Source organism: Phasianus colchicus, chromosome Z (genome assembly GCF_987193195.1).
Source record: "Phasianus colchicus chromosome Z, bPhaCol1.hap1.1, whole genome shotgun sequence".
Classification (NCBI taxonomy): Eukaryota; Metazoa; Chordata; class Aves; order Galliformes; family Phasianidae; genus Phasianus; species Phasianus colchicus.
The window spans coordinates 21,133,527-21,147,555 of NC_143476.1; the positions used below are offsets into that span (position 1 = coordinate 21,133,527).

At 42.4% G+C, this 14,029-nt stretch overlaps 1 long non-coding RNA gene across 2 annotated transcripts; it reads left to right on the top strand.

The window, feature by feature from the left end:
• Positions 1-2,201: 2,201 nt before the first annotated feature.
• Positions 2,202-13,963, top strand: LOC149912688 (uncharacterized). Of its 2 annotated transcripts, none has more exons than XR_016462277.1 (5): positions 2,202-2,402; positions 7,654-7,770; positions 10,935-11,053; positions 11,479-11,609; positions 12,284-13,963. It is a non-coding gene; the product is annotated as an uncharacterized LOC149912688 (long non-coding RNA). The 2 variants fall into 2 exon arrangements; XR_016462278.1 differs by having other exon boundaries at positions 2,203-2,402; positions 7,654-7,766.
• The last annotated feature ends 66 nt before the right edge of the window (positions 13,964-14,029 follow it).

The window sequence follows — 14,029 nt, forward strand, 5'->3', positions numbered from 1 at the left end:
ATCACTTCCATTTTTAAGAAAAGGAGAAAAAAAATCAGGGAACTATAGGCTGGTGATCCTCACTTCTGTGCCTGATAAGATCATGAAGCAGATCCTTCTGGAAGATGTATTATGGCACATGCGAGAGAAGAAAGTGATCCAGGAGAGCTATCTACCTGGACTTGTGGAAGGCCTCTGATATCATCTCATACCACATCCTTATCTCTAAATTGCTGAGATGTATGTTTGAAGGGTGGACTATTCTGTGGATAATATTTGGTGGACTACCTATTTGAGGTAAACGGATGTATGTCCAGGTGGAGGCTGCTCATAAATGGTGTCCCCTGGAGACATCCACAGCAAGTTTGCTGATGACACCAAGCTGATGGTGCAGTTGATACAACAGGAGGGACTCGGGCAGGCTTGAAAAGCAGACCCACATGAACTTAATGAACTTCAACAAGGCCAAGTACAAGGTGTTTCACTTGGAACAGGCAATGCCAGATATGTGTACAGATCGGGAGAACTCACTGAGGGCAGCCCTGCAGAAAAGGACTTGGAGTTCTGGCAGACAAAAAGCTGGATGTAAGCCAGCAGTGTGCGCTTGAAGGCTGGAAGGCTAATTGTATCGCAGGCTACATCAAAAGAGGGGTGGCAGCATGGAGAGAGAAGGGACTGTCTCTCTCTGCTCTGTCCTCTTGAGGCCCTATCTGCAGTATTGTATCCAGTTCTGGGGCCTCCAGCACAAGAAAAATGAGGAGCTGATGGAGCATGTCCAGAGGAGGGCCATAAAGACAATCAGGGGTCCAGATCACCTCTCCTATGAATAAAGGTTGAGGCAGTTGAGCTTGTTTAGTTTGAAGAATAGGAGGCTGCAGGAAGACCTCATTGTGGCCCTCCAGTATGTGAAGGGAGTTTATAAGCAGGAGGGGGATGAATTTTTTACAGTTTGACAGTGATAGAAGAGGGGGGAACAGCTTTAAACTAAAAGAGGGGAGATTCATGTTAGATGTTAGGCAGAAATTCCTTACTCAAAGATTTGTGAGGCACAAAAAGTGAAGTAGTGGATGTCCCACTTCTGGGAGTGTTCAAGGTCAGGTTGGATGGGGCCATGGGCATCCTGTCTAGTGGGTGGCAATCCAGCTCATGGCAGGATGTAGAAACTAGATAATCTTTCAGGTCCCTTCCAATCTAAGTCATTCTGTGCTTCTGTAATTCTGCGAAACCAATTCAGAGGCCCTCACCTCAGCAGTTATGTAGGGTCTGGCCCCATGGTTGCTGAGCCACTAGTAGAAAGAGGTCCTGAAAGTTTATCAGGTTCCCCAGAAAAACTGGGAGAAATCTGCAGGCATGAACTTGTGCACACTGTTTGCCTCAATGCTGCAGGAGGGCTGAGGGCTGGGGTCAAGAGTGTGCTTAGAAGGCAGCTGGGCTGGGGCAACTGCAGGGCCTGCAGGAGCCCTGTGGCAGCATGGGAGGCCTCCCTGCTGCACAACTGCACAGCTTGGACAACAAGCCATCACACAAAGCTGATGGCCTGGCTTTGCAGGGAGCTGAGCAGCCGCAGGTCAGCTCTCCTTCATTCAAAGAAGCACAGGCCAGATATGACAAGGCGCCATGGTCAGCCCCAAAGAGCTGCCTCAGCTTCTAGTGCAGCCATGGCAGCAGGAGCCAGAGTAGGCGGAGCTGGGTGCAGGTGGAAGATGGATGCCCAGATGGACACCATAGGTACCTACCCTGCAACCTCTGTCTGGGAGGTGGCAGGGCATCAGGGGCAGGCAAATGGGGCAGCGACAGTCCAGCTCGGTGGCCATGCTGTCCAGCTGCTGGGTGGGCAGGAGAGTGAAGGGGATGAGGGGCTGCTCCTCACCCCGCTGCTGCAGCAGCAGGGGTCACGCTAGGAGAAGAAGAGAGGCCACGGTCACTCGCTGAGCCCGCCAGCGGAGGAACAAGTGCCTGGGTCCCTCAGGAAGGAAACCCTCCCAGCTGGGCCGCCCAGGCTGAGGCGTCCCCTTACCGGTTCCCTTTGCTGCTGCGGCCTCCTGGGTGCCCCGGCTGCCTGAGCCAGGCAGGGCGGGGAAGAAGCTCTAGTGGCTCTGGGGACGAGCACTGAGAGCGGCTGTCGGCAGCTCCCAGAGCACGAGACCAGCACCAAGGCTATCCTTGCTCCTCGCTCCAAACCTCACGGACACGCTCGGCTGGAGTGCGGGCACAAGTGAGAGTGAGAGACTCTGTGCCCGGCTACAGGCAGCCAGGGCCAAGAGGTCACAATCCCCTGCTGCGTATGTCACTATCCCTCATGTGGGTGTATCGTTGTCAGGGACATCACATTGGGTGATCGTTACCTGCAGCACTCCGACTCAAAGTATTTCCTAAAAATTAATGTGAATTATTGCAATTCTGCTTCACATAAAGGGTTTCGGGTAAGGCTTGATTCATTTTAAATTTACTGCAATATTTACAAAAATTATTTAAAATTTAGCTTCAGTATGACACACAAAGATTTCATCATCTTCCCTGATTTCCATTAATTCTGAAAATTTCAACTGTCAGAAAAAGCTGATTCTTTTTTTTTTTTTTTTTTTTTTTTTTTTTTGTTATGCGAGACAACCTAGGGATCAGCAGGGTTCATGAAAGGTAGATCTGATCTCTTTCTATGATCAAGCTGCCTGGTGGATGAGGGAAAGCCTGTTGATGTAGTTTACTCGTACTACAGCAAAGTCTTTGATACTCTCTCCCACAGTATTCTCCTGAAGAAGCTGGCAGCTCATGGCTTGAACAGGTACACACACTCAATCACTTAGCTTAGTATGAGGCTCAATAAAATTACTGAGTTATTGAATGTCTTATAAGACTATAAGAATTTCACCACATCCTTCTCTCTAAATGGATGAGGTATGGATTTGAAGGATGGACTGTTTGATGGATTAGGAATTGGCTGGCTGAAGCCAAAGGGTTATGATCAATGGTTCTTTGTCAGGGTGGAGGCCAGTCACAAGCAGTGTCCCTCAGGGTTCGGTCTTGGGACCAGTGCTCTTCAACATCTTCATCAGTGACATGGATGTTGGCACTGAGTGCACCCTCAGCAGCTTTGCAGATGACACCAAGCTGAGCGGTGCAGTCAGTACATTAGAAGGAAGGAAGCCAACCAGAGGGACCTGGGCAGGTTGGAGAAGTGGGCCCATGAGAAACTAATGAGGTACAAGAAGACCAAGTGCAGGGTGCTGCACTTAGATCTGGGCAATCCCAGGTATTTATACAAACTGGGGGAAAATCTCCTTGAGAACAGCCTTGTGGAGAAGGACTTGGGGATACTGGTAGACGAGAAGCTGAACATGAGCCAGCAATGTGTCCTTGCAGCTTGGAAAGCAAATGGTATCCTGGGCTCCATCAGAAGAAGGGTGGCCAGCAGGAACAGGGAGGTGATTGTCCCCCTCTACTCGGCTCTTGTGAGGCCCCATCTGGAGTACTGCATCCAGGCCCAGGGCCCCCAGCATAGGAAGGACGTGGAGTTCCTGGAGCCGGTCCAGAGGAGGGCCACTAGGATTATCAGAGGGCTGGAACAGCTCTCCTATGAGGAGAGGTTGAGAGAATTGGGCTTGTTTAGCCTGGAAAAGAGAAGACCTTAATGTGGCCTTCCAGTACTTGAAGGGAGCATGTAAACAAGAGGCGGAACGGCTGTTTACCAGGGTGGATAGTGATAGGACAAGGGGGAATGGTTTTGAATGGAGACAGGAGAAGTCTAGGTTAGATATTAGGAGGAAGTTTTTCACACAGAGGGTGGTGACGCACTGGAACAGGATGCCCAAAGAGGTTGTGGATGCCCCATCCCTGGAGGCATTCAAGGCAAAGCTGGAAGTGTCTCTGGGCAGCCTGGTCTAGTGATTGGCAACCTTGCACATAGTAAGGGGGTTGAAACTAGATGATCACTGACGATCACTGTGGTCCTTTTCAACCCAGACCATTCTATGATTCTATGATTCTATGATTCCATGATTCTATGACTCTGTGATTCTATGATTCTATAACTGAGTGCTGGGTCCTGCACTTGGGCCACACTACAGGCATGGGGCCCCAGGAAATGCTACAGACTTGGGGCAGAGTGGCTGAAAGATGGTCTAGAGGAAACGGATCTGGGGGTTGCACAACACTTGGCTGAATATGTGGCATCAGTGTACCTAGGTGGCTAAGAAGGCCAAAGACATCCTGCTTTGTATCAGAAATAGTACTGCCAGCAGGAGCAGGGAGATGATCCTTCTATTTAGTTCTGGTATGGCCGCATCTCAATTACTGTGCTCAGTTTTGGGCCTCTCACTACAAGAAAGACATCAAGGTCCTGAAGCATATCCACAAAAGAGCAAAAAAGTCGATGAGGGGTCTGGAGCACAAGACTTATGGGGAGCAGCTGAGGGAGCTGGGATTGTTTCCTCTGGAGAAGAGGAAGCTCAGGAGTGATCTTATCACTCTCTACAACTACCTGAAGGGATATCCACTTGTTGTCTCAGGTAACTAGAGATAGGACGAGAGGGAATTTCCTCAAGTTGTGTCAGAAGAGGTTCAGATTGGACATTAGGAAGAATTTCTTTTCCAAAAGAGTGATCAGGCATTGAAACGGGCTACACAGAGAAACAATGGAGTCACCATCCCTGAGGGATGGTTTAAGGAAAGGATAGATGTGGCACTGAGGGACATAGTTTAGTGAGTGGTAGGTGGATGATTGGACTAAATTATTTTATATACTATACATAATATAATATATAATATATATATGTTGGTTTTTTCCAACCTTAGTGATTCTCTGATTCTGTGTATATAATAACTGACTGCAGTAATTCAAACTCACACTTGAATTTACTTTTCAGCTTTCATCTGTTGTTCTCTGCTATCAGCAGCTGTTATCTGCTGCTGAGGAGCAAGGAAGACTTGATAATCTTTTCAAGTATATTTTGAACAGGCTATCTTATCTCTGCTAGAGAATTCATTTCCTTGTATTGAAATTATTCCTACTCATACAGCAGGAAAACCTGGTACTGTCGTTTTGTCTTACGGAAGACACAACCATGTTATTTGTGTCTGCTCTTGCACCTGTGCCTAAAAGGGTCAGCTTGTCATGAACAGCCTGTCTGTCACAGGATTATCTAGATCAATCTGTGTCCATGACAGGGGCAGCAGCAGCAACGATCTGAAGAGAAAAGTTAATTTTCTAAATATGGTATTGAAATGCAAGATAACACAATATAATACAATATAATTAGAATTGAGGATAATAAATCAAATAAAGTGACAGAAAGAGAGAGAAAGTGTCTGAAACTGAAAGCTTTAGTCTGAATTGAAGGTGAAATGGCTTTGGAGCACACCCACACTCTGTCAGGCAGCGATATAGAGAGCGAGTCCCATGACTTGTGGGTATTATCTTCCCCTCTGAATGAAAAGTCATTCTTTTCTTCTGAGAGCTAGGTATCAGGAAAGTTGTCAGTCCACAGAATTGGAGTATTAACTCTTTAATTCCCCATGTTTTACTTGATGTAATGATGTGGAATACCAATAACAAAAATGATAAAATAGTGACACTGTCCTAGGAGACTTTCCCTCCTCAGACATGCAGAACCCTCCAACTGCAACAATCTTTCAAGACCTTCCCAATTTCCTAGAAGAAATATCTATGAATTTCACCCTATAAAAAAAATTTAAAAAAATAAAAAATAAATAAAAAAAAAGGAGCTCTCACCATAGGTAAACTGCAGCATGAGCTCTTTGACTAACACATCAGTTCATAGGCAGTTTCCTAAAAAAGTTGGAAATATTTTGGTAAGCTTGGGCTAAAATTTTCTGTTTCATTCTCCCAGAAATTCTACCTCGACTTTTTTCTTGTACATTTTTACTCCTGTTTGGTGTGGAAGAAGAAATAACTTTACTGGAAGCAGATCCATGCACTGTGAAATCAATCGCATATAGTATAGACAGTCTTGTTGAGAGTTTCTTAGTTTTTCCCCTTGACACATGTTTATGTGGACTTGACAAATAGCTTAATTATGCAAGTGGCACTGCAATTTTAGTTTTGGTTTTTTATTACAAAACTTTCACTCTCCCTTCCTCCTGTACAGCAGACACACCATTAACATCTCCTATAAAGTAACTGTTCTTTGCCTTGGCTTTTGAGAAGAATTAAATAGAGTGTAACAATTAATAAGAAAATAAGGCAATTATGTTCCTAAACTGTCAACTCTGTTTACTTACCTAGGTAGTCTTCAAAGTTGAAAAGACAATATGAAGAAGAGGGCTGTAAACTCATTATGCTAATGAAGGAATTAACTGTTTTTAAGCCTTTCTGTTACACGTAACTAACAGCTAGAACAAGCTGCAAACACCACAGAGCACTGAGAAGCCTTGTTCCATGCTATTCTTGCCTTGAGAGAGACAAGAGTTTATTGTCATCCTTTGTTCTTGTTTTGTTTTGGGAAAAGCTGGTGCTGAACAATAGCACACATTTTATTCCAGCACTCACTTCCATTTCCTTTCCCCTATTCAGTACTCTAGTGTTCAAACTCATGCTGATTTACTGTACTCTGATGTATGTTTGTTAAAATGTAATTCAAGTTAAAGAACAGTTTATCTGAGCAATACACATAAATTCCTGTAAATTCACAATTTAAAAAAATCCTGAGTGCTTATTCAGAAGACAACTACATCCTTCATTTATTTAGGCACTGGAATTGATATGTGTCTTAGGGTCCACTTTCAGAAAAAAAAAAATAGATACTAAGTTTATTTTCTAACAGTAGATTCAAAGGAATACACAGACAAGCAGTCTATTCTTTCCATCATGTAACAAAAAAAAAAACAACCTTGAAAATCATGAAAAAGAATAGTCATCTTATGCACAAAAGTGAACTCTAGCGAGGCAGGTCTCTACTCACTGGTGACAGGTGACAGGATTAGGGGAAATGGCCTCAAGTTGCGTCATGGTAAGTTTAGGTTAGATATCAGGAAACACTTCTTTACAGGTTGTTAAGCACTGGAATAGGCTCCCCAGGGACGTGGTTGAGTCACCATCCTTGGATGTGTTTAAAAACCATCTGGATGTGCTGCTCAGGGACATGATTTAGCGGAGCGTTGTCAGAGTTAGGATAGTATGGTTAGGTCACGGTTGGAGTTGGTGATTTAAGGTCTTTTACAACCTGAGCAATTCTATGATTCTGTGATTCTTAAAGGGTTTGAAAGGTTGTTATAATCACCTTAAGTAATGTGTTATTTTTCTCTGTTTAGACGTGGTCTCTTTTGATATCCCTTGATTTTTGCCCTTTGTTTTCTTATTCTCCTCTTTAAAAAAAAAATAAAATAAAATTTAAAATATTTGATTTCCAATTTCTACTCAGCTGTTCCTCATTCTACCTACTTCTCTTTCTCCTCTTCTCTTTATTATTGTAATGAGTCCAAATGCCATAGTAAAAAAAAAGGAATCACTGTTCAAATAATAATTATAATTATAATTAAAAAAAAAAAAAAAAAAAAAAAAAAAAAAGGGCTTAAAAGCTGCCCTTGATTGTCTGTACTTTACAGAAATTAAATATAAATCCCCTTAAGGACAGTTTAGAACGAGACGTCTGTATCAAAGATCATCTAGTACTGAAACTAATGTTAATTAAGTACTGAACAGATGGTGTTCTGTAACAGGTTAGGGTGCCACAACACAGCCTCGAAGGGTTTTCTGTTCCACGCTGCTAAACGCGCGACTCAACCTGCCGCTGACTGTTCATAGCATTTCCCACCAGAGGGAGCCAACATCTGTACGTACGTACTTCTATCGCCCGGCCCTGCTGAAGTTCTCTGTCCGGTCCTGCCTCAATAGTCACTATGATAAACGTCTTAATTCAGGAAAAATCAAATGTGTTATTGCAGGACAAAAGGGAGGAAATTAAGAAGATACTGTTATATGCCTACTGCTAAAAGATTACATGACTTCAGGCATCTGAACTTGAAAGATTCTATTTTTAGTGTAAGCTATACATTTGAATCTTAAAAATCATAAAGATGTTACATTATATCTAAGAACTCCATGCACTAATTCATGCTCAGAACAGGACTCTCTCACTGCCATTGTTTTCAGCAGCAGGTTGATTCAGAGCACACTCTGACTTTACCACGCACTGCTGATCTGTGCACATAGAATCATACAATCATTAATGTTGGAAAAGACCGCTAAGATCATACACTCCAGTCACAGAATCACAGGGTGGGAAGGAGCTCAAGAGATCATTGAGTCTAACCCCACTGGATGGGAAGCCAGACATGAGCCAGCAGTGTGCCCTTGCATCCCGAGTGTATCCTAGGCTGCATCAAAAGATGTGCAGACAGCAGACTGAGGGGGGTGATCCTGCAGAAGATGATTTGGGGGTATTAATGGGTGGGAATCACAGAATCATAGGGATTGGAAGGGACCTCAAGAGATCATTGAGTACTATCCTCTTGATAAAGTAATTGCCCTAAAACAGATCACACAGTAGGCATCCAGAAAGGTCCTGAATATCTCCATAGAAGCAGATTTTACAACATCTCTGGGCAAAATGCTCCAGTGCTCTGTCTCCTTACCATAAAGAGGTTCTTCCATGTGTTTATATGGAAATTTGTGTGTTCAAGAATTAGGCCATTACTCCTTGTCCTATGGCTCATGCACTACTGAGAAGAGCCTAACCTCGTCCATTTGCCACCCCCCCCTTCTTTTGATATTTATAAATATTTATCAGATCCCCTCTCAGTCTTCTTATCCCCAGGCTGAACAGACCCAATTTATTCAGTCTTTTCTCAAACATAAGATGCTCCTATATAAACTTTGTGGTTCTCCATTAGGCGCTTTCTAGGAGATCCCTGCTTTTTTTGAAGTGGAAAGCCCAGAAGGGGACACAGTAGTGTAAATGTGGCCTCACCATGGCAGAGTAGAGTACGAGGTTCACCTCCTCGGTCTGCTGGCCACACTCTTTTTAATCCACCCAAGGATCCCACTGGCCTTCTTGGCCACAATGGCACACTGCTGCCTCAAGCCAACCTGCTGTCCACCAGAACATCCAGGTCCTTCTCCACAGAGCTCCTCTCCAGCAGGTCATCCTTAACCCATACTGATGCAAGTGGTTATTCTTCCCCAGGTGCAAGACTCTACGCTTGCTCTTTTTAAACTTCCTCAGGTTTCTCCCTGCCCAATTCTCCATTCTGTGCAGGGTTTGTTAAATGGTAGCACAGCCTTCTGATGTGCCAGTCACTCCCCTCAGTTTTGAATCATCAGCAAATTTGCTGAGGGTGGACTCTATTCTCCATCCAGGTCACTGATGAATGATGTTGAACAAGACCAGACCCAGCACTGTCAGCAGGGGAACACCACTAGTTACAGGCCCCCAGCCACATTCTGCACTGCTGATCACAACCCTTTGAGTACTGCCAGTCATCCAGTTCTCAGTTCACCTCACCATCCACTCTTCTGTCTCACACTTCCTAAGTTTCATTACAAGGAAGTGTGTGGGGTACTGTGTCAAAGGCCTTGGAGAAGTCAAGTTAGACACAATCTGCTGCTCTTCCCACATCTATCCAGGAGTGATGACATCAGAGAAGGCTACTGTGTTGATCAAGTGTGATTTCCGCTTGGTGAATCCATGTTGACTACTTCTGATAACCTTCTTCTCTTCCAATTTCTTAGAGAGGGTATCCAGAACAAGTTGTTCCATCACCTTTCCAGAGATGGAGGTGAGTCTGACTGGTGTATAGTTTCCCAGATCCTCCTTCTTGCCTTTTTTGAAGAGTGCCATTGGCTATCCTCCAGTCTTCAGGTACCTCTCCCATTTGCCAAGACCATTCAAAGATGATAGACAGTGGTTCATCAGTCATCTCTACCTTCTACCATCTCTACCCTCAGAAGACATGATTGCATCCCATAAGGGCCTACACATGGACTTGTGTGCACTGATTTTGGCTAGGCTTTCTCTGACCATATCATCCTCAACCAATGGGAAGTCTTCCTTTCCCCAGACTCTCTCTCTTTTCTCTAAGACCTGGGATTCCTGAAGGCTAATTTAGCATTAAAGACTGAAGCAAAGAAGACATTCAGAATCTTTGCTTCCTCAGCATTTCCTGTTACCAGGGCACCCATCTCATTTAGTAAGGGACTCACATTTTGACGTTGTAAAAAAACCTTTCTTGTTATCCTCTACCTCCTTTACAAGGTTTAATTTGAAGAGGGTCTTAGCCTTCCTCTTTGCATCCCCATAGGCCCTGACAGCATTCCTATTTTCTTCCCAGGTGGACAGGCCCTCTTCTCACCTTTCATGGATTATCATCCTTCCTTCTAGTTTATCCATGAGCTACTTGTTCATCCACACAGGCCTCCTGCCTCCTTTTCCCATTTTCTTATTTTTAGGAATGCACCAATCTTGAGCTCAGAAGTAGTGCTTGATGTCAACCAGCTCTCATTGTAGCCATGCTACAATGCTAGTGCAGCTTTGCTGAGCTGTACATTTTATTGTAACCCGAAGGCAGTATTTACCAACAGGAATCTACAAACTTTGCTTAATATTATTCATTAGACTGGAAGTAGAGAACACAGCACTCATTCTGAGTGTAATGAGAATGTTCAAATGCACCTTTATGTTTTATAACAGTTATCTTTTACACTGTTTTGATAGCAGAAAGAAGTACGTGTTTATGCATGTACAATGATTCCATTAGTTTTACAATACTTAGTTTGATTTCTTCTTTGGCAAAATTTTTCACATGTACAATGAATGAAATGAATTTGAGGGCTTTGAAGACTGAGGTTATGGGGCTTTCTTCCTTTCTTTATTTCTTTATTTTTATCTTTCTTCTTTCTTTTTTTCTTTGTCTTTTTGATTAACTTTAGAATACTAAGATCTCTAAGTTACTGAAAAATAAACACTATTCTCACCTACATAATCCTCTTTTTCTCTCTAAAGGTATGTGACGCAAGAAACTTTTCATTTCATACCCAGATTACTATGATGGGTTTCCCATTTGCTGTTGTAAACCTGATTTTCCTCCCATCCAACCTCTTTGTCTAAAAGAAAATAAATAAGTAAGTAAGTAAATAAATAAATAAATAAATAGATGGAAAGAAACAGAAAGCAGGGAAAATGGGGGAAATTCGCTCTTAAAGAGTAGGTACTGAAAGAGGTGGACAGTATAAATATGACAAAGGTAGTTTAAGTTTGGCTAGTTAGAATTCCTTGAAACTGAAAGCAGGCTTTGATGTCCAGATTATACTCCATGTATGCTTTGAACCTACAGTGACAAATTTGAAAAGTTTTGATATGATTTTCATCTGATTTCAAGAAATGCTTTAAATAATTTGGATGCAAAAGATACAACTTCCTACAGACAATAACAGGTAGGAGCAGGCAACATTTATTTAAAATTTTATAAAATCTTCTAATCATAGCACAAAAAAAAGAACCATGAATAAAGTACCTAATATGGACTTACTGACTAAAATCTCTTCAGTTTTCAGATCAGGACAGTGTTGACTTGCAAATCTAGTAACAACATCTCGCATAATAAGTAATTACTATTTCCAGCTTCAGTTCCTCTTCCGTAAGGTTTCGTGACAGACATGCTGGCCCTTTCACTGTAAGGTACTGTTGTTAACTTATCTGTTTGTTTTTTCAAATTCTTTGTCTGCAATAACTCTGAAGCACACTGCTAAAAGCAGTGTCACTCACTCTTCTACTGCAAAAGTCTCAGTATAAACACAATGCAACTAGAGATAATTTCAAAAGAAAGCTCTCTCAGTGGAGCATACAGAAACTGTAACTCACTTTGCATAACTGAACTGTGCTCAAAAGCTCTGTAGAGTTCTAGTAAAACTCTGCGTGTAAAGGAAATAGGAAGCAGCTACTAAGCAGTAGAGATACTAAGACTGTCCAGTACATTACATTGTAATAATTCATTTACACATTACAGTCAAAAAACATTGGTTAGAGATAACATACACTTGTATCAGTCTGGCTGAGGCAGATATATTTGGTGTTGTGTTTTCGATTCGTGACTAAGTCAGTGTTGATAAGACTCTGGCTATCATTGAGCAGCGCTTGCACAGCATCAAGACTTTTTCTGTTTCTCATTCTGCTCCTCTAAGGAGGTCAAGGACAGAGTCTGAGAGGAAATACAGGAGGAGACAAAGCAGGACAGTTGATCCTAACTGACCAAACAATGAGAGTTATTCTTTAAAATATGCATTCAGAGATCACTTGCTAAAACAGAAATCAGTGCATCCCTTTTTTACTTTTGCTGTTCTGTCAACCAGCAGACGTTAAAGCAGAAGAAGAAAATAGAGGAGTTAATTACGTGTCTCCATCTCCAAAATGAAGCATAGTCGACAGCTCATCATGACCCAGGTTATGAGACAGGCAAAGAGAAAAATTAGGACACTAAATTTTAGGAAAACTAACTTCCAGCTCTGCATGGATTCAGTCAACAAAACACTCTGGTAAACTGTTCTCATGGTTAGGAGTGCAGAACAGGGCTCTCCATCCGCAGGAGTAGCAAGTCAGAAAAGGAAGGCAAGAGTCCGTGGCTGAACCAGAACCTGCTGGTCAAACTGAAGAGCAAGAAGAAAACATACAGGCAGTGGAAACTGCCTTTCCTGACCATATCCCGAGGCTGTGTAGGGATAGGGTCAGGAAAGCCAACGCCCAGCTTTAACTAAGCTTGCCAAGAAGAACAAGAAAGGCCTCTACAAGTTTTAACATTTATCTCATGGAGAAGGAGTTCAAGGACCAGATTTCTTAATACACTGAATAAATCACAGTTCTCCTTTTTAATATGTTCTGCCTTGACACTGTAGAATGTCAGCATACATTTTAAATGATCAATCAAATTGCTCAGGATGTCATGTGAAATTAAAGTGAAGGTAGCATTCATTCTAAACATTCATTCATAGTACATAATACTGCCTCAATGCTATTGTGTTTACAGTTAATAGCCAAAAAATAAAGTTACATCATTGTTCCAAAAATAATACCTCCCATTTTTCCATGGAAACTACAACAGATACAAAGAGCATAAAAACACTGTTCGATAGAGAAAATTCTCAACTACAAAACAATATTTTTCAACATAGTCACAGCCATTGGCTATGCATTTTTGCCAGTAATGAATGTTCTGCAAGCTACACTTGTAACAATCTGCGTCAGTGGAGGACACCCACTATTACTGTCACCACTGCTGAAACGTGCCACACACCAGCTCTCTATGCTCACATCCACTGTTTGTTCTCCAGAAATGTTCAGCAAGTATTGATGAATGTCAATGGGTGTTATTTTTTCCACATGGAGGAATTCAATCCACATCTTTTCTACAAGGAGCAATGGCTTAAAGTTTGAACATAGGAAGTTCCATACTAACGTGGAAGAACATCTTTATGATAATGGTGATGGAGCACTGGAACAGGTTGCCCAGAGAGGTTGTGGTGTCTCTCCGCAACTCCATCTATGGAGATATTTAAGATCCATCTGGATGCCTACTTGTACGATCTATTGTAGGGTACCTGCTTTATCAGGGAGGTTGGGCTCAATGATCTCTTGAAGTCCCTTTCAAACCCTGTGATTCTGTGATTCATCTGCAATTCCATGTTGGACACCATTTGGTTAGACTGCTCCTCCGCTGCCATCAGTTGCACGGCAAGAAAATGTAATGGGATATTGGTGGGAAGGTTCAACATCTACTGCCATACCACCAACATCCACCTCTGACATTGTAATAAATAAAACAGGAGGCATTACTTTCAGAGCAGCCATTGTAAAAGCTCTATTGGATGTACATTTCCAAGACTGTAGTAACAAAAATGACCATTTTATTCCTACCTTAGAGGATTTTTTTCTTTTATTCAATGAAACTTAGTGTTTCTGCTTTGCCTATTCCAAATTCAACAGTCCATTTTATTTTTTTAAGAAACGACATATGGAGAACAGAGCAGATTTGCTGTATTTGCAATCTGTACATACATAAAGATGTGATAGAATTTCTCATGTATGAAAATATCTTCTATTACAGA